This window comes from Cornus florida, unplaced genomic scaffold (assembly GCF_030987335.1).
Source record: "Cornus florida cultivar Cherokee Brave unplaced genomic scaffold, ASM3098733v1 CherokeeBrave_3.0.0_Hap2_scaffold_6, whole genome shotgun sequence".
NCBI lineage: Eukaryota > Viridiplantae > Streptophyta > Magnoliopsida > Cornales > Cornaceae > Cornus > Cornus florida.
Window position 1 is genome coordinate 218,885 of NW_026775890.1, and position 3,640 is coordinate 222,524.

Genomic DNA, 3,640 nt, shown 5'->3' on the forward strand with positions numbered 1-3,640 from the left:
TAAAACACTCTTATTGACGTCAAAGGGAACTCGAATAGCTTTAACTCAAAACTCTCATTTCTTTTGAAAGATTCAATCTTTATACAATCAAAATTTCTAGTGACTTAATAGTTACCTCGATTGAGGTAATTTCATTCAAAGATTCAATCTTTATTCATTAAAACACTCTTCGGGATGTCAAAAGGAACTCGAATAAGTTTAACTCAAAACTCTAATTTTCTTTCAAAGATTCAATCTTTATGCATCAAAAAGATCTAGTAACATAATAGGTTCCTGTATTGAGGAATTTTTATTCGAAGATTCAATCTTTGGTCATTAAAACACTCTTCGCGACTTCATAGGTAACTCGAATAAGTTAAACTCAATACTCTCATTTTTTTCAAAGATTCCATCTTTATACATTAAAAAGGTCTACTGACATAATAGGTACATTGATTGAGATAATTTCATTCAAAGATTCAATCTTTACTCATTAAAACACGCTTCGTGACGTCAAAGGGAACTCAAATAACTTTAACTCAAAACTCGTAGTTCTTTACAAATATTCAATCTTTATACATTAAAAAGGTCTAGTGACATAATAGGTACCTTGATTGAGGTAATTTCATCCAAAGATTCAATATTTACTCTTTAAAACGCTCTTCGAGACGTCGCAGGGAACTCGAATATGTTTAACTCAAAACTCTCATTTTCTTTCAAAGCTTGAACCTTTATACATTAAAAAGGTCTAGTGACATAATAAGTACCTCTATTGAGGTAATTTCATACAAAGATTCAATCCTTACGCGTTAAAACACTATTCGGGACGTCATAGGGAACTCGGATAGGTTTAACTCATACGCTCACTTCTTTTTAAAGATTCAATCTTTATATATAAAAGGTCCAGGGGACAAAATAAGTCCCTTGATTCAAGTAATTTCAATCAAAGATTCAATCTTTACTCGTTGAAATACTCTTCGGGATGTCATAGGGAACTCGAATAAGTTTAACTCAAAACAGTCATTTTCTTTCCAAGATTCAATCTTTATACATTAAAAAGGTCTTGTAACATAATAGGTACCTTTACTAAGGTATTTTCATTCAAAGATTCATTATTTAGTCATTAAAACACTGTTCACGACTTCATAGGTAAATCGAATAAGTTGAACTCAGAACTATCATTTAATTCCAAAGATTCAATCTTTAGACATTAAAAAGGTCTAGTAACATAATAGGTACCTTTATTGAGGTGTTTTCATTCAAAGATTCAATCTTTATTCATTAAAACACTCTTCGCGACTTCATAGGTAACTCGAATAAGTTAAACTCAAAACTCTCACTTTCTTTCCAAGATTCAATCTTTGTACATTAAAAAGGTCTAGTGACATAACAGCTACCTTGATTGAGGTAATTACATTCAAAGATTCAATATTTACTCATTAAAACACTCTTTGGGACGTTACAGGGAACGTGAACAAGTTTAACTCAAAACTCTCATTTTCTTTCAAAGATACAGTCTTTATACATTAAAAAAGGTCTACTAACAAAATAAGTACCTTTATTGAGGTATTTTCATTCAAAGATTCAATCTTTAGTCATTAAAACACTCTTCGCAACTTCATAGGTAACTCGAATAAGTTGAGCTCAAAACTCTCATGTTCTTTCAAAGATTCAATCCTTACACATTAAAAAGGTTTAGTGACAGAATAGGTACCTTGATTGAGGTAATTTCATTCAAAGATTCAATCTTTACTCATTAAAACACTCTGTTTGACGTCAAAGGGAACTTGAATAACTTTAACTCGAAACACTCATTTCTTTTCAAAACGTCAATCTTTATAAATTAAAAAGGTCTAGTGATGTAATAGCTACCTTGATCGAGGTAATTTCATTCAATGATTCAATCTTTACTCATTAAGACACTCTTCGGGACGTTACAGGGAACTCGAATAAGTTTAACCCAAAAATCTCATTTTCTTTCAAAGATTCAATCTTTATACATTGGAAAGGTCTAGTAACAGAAGTGGTACCTTTATTGTGGTATTTTTCATTCAAAGATTCAATCTTCAGTCATTAAAACACTCTTCGCGATTTCATAGGTAACTCGAATAAGTTAAACTCAAAACACTCATTTTCTTTCAAAGATTCAATCTTTATACATTACAAAGGTCTAGTGGTAGAATAGGTACCTTGATTGAGGTAATTTCATTCAAAGATTCAATCTTTACTCATTAAAACACTCTTCGTGACGTCAAAGGGAACTCGAATAGCTTTAACTCAAAACTCTCATTTCTTTTCAAAGATTCAATCTTTATACAATCAAAATTTCTAGTGACTTAATAGGTACCTCGATTGAGGTAATTTCATTCAAAAATTCAATCTTTATTCATTAAAACACTCTTCGGGATGTCAAAAGGAACTCGAATAAGTTTAACTCAAAACACTATTTTTCTTTCAAAGATTCAATCTTTATACATCAAAAAGATCTAGTAACATAATAGGTTCCTGTGTTGAGGAATTTTCATTCGAAGATTCAATCTTTGGTCATTAAAACACTCTTCGCGACTTCATAGGTAACTCGAATAAGTTAAAGTCAATACTCTCATTTTTTTCAAAGATTCCATCTTTATACATTAAAATGATCTACTGACATAATAGGTACATTGATTGAGATAATTTCGTTCAAAGATTCAATCTTTACTCATTAAAACACGCTTCGTGACGTCAAAGGGAACTCAAATAACTTTAACTCAAAACTCGTAGTTCTTTACAAATATTCAATCTTTATACATTAAAAAGGTCTAGTGACATAATAGGTACCTTGATTGAGGTAATTTCATTCAAAGATTCAATATTTACTCTTTAAAACACTCTTCGAGACGTCGCGGGGAACTCAAATATGTTTAACTCAAAACTCTCATTTTCTTTCAAAGCTTGAACCTTTATACATTAAAAAGGTCTAGTGACATAATAAGTACCTCTATTGAGGTAATTTCATACAAAGATTCAATCCTTACGCGTTAAAACACTATTCGGGACGTCATAGGGAACTCGGATAGGTTTAACTCATAACGCTCACTTCTTTTTAAAGATTCAATCTTTATATATAAAAGGTCCAGGGGACAAAATAAGTCCTTTGATTCAAGTAATTTCAATCAAAGATTCAATCTTTACTCGTTGAAATACTCTTCGGGATGTCATAGGGAACTCGAATAAGTTTAACTCAAAACAGTCATTTTCTTTCCGAGATTCAATCTTTATACATTAAAAAGGTCTTGTAACATAATAGGTACCTTTACTAAGGTATTTTCATTCAAAGATTCATTATTTAGTCATTAAAACACTGTTCACGACTTCATAGGTAAATCGAATAAGTTGAACTCAGAACTATCATTTTATTCCAAAGATTCAATCTTTAGACATTAAAAAGGTCTAGTAACATAATAGGTACCTTTATTGAGTTGTTTTCATTCAAAGATTCAATCTTTATTCATTAAAACACTCTTCGCGACTTCATAGGTAACTCGAATAAGTTAAACTCAAAACTCTCACTTTCTTTCCAAGATTCAATCTTTGTACATTAAAAAGGTCTAGTGACATAACAGCTACCTTGATTGAGGTAATTACATTCAAAGATTCAATATTTACTCATTAAAACACT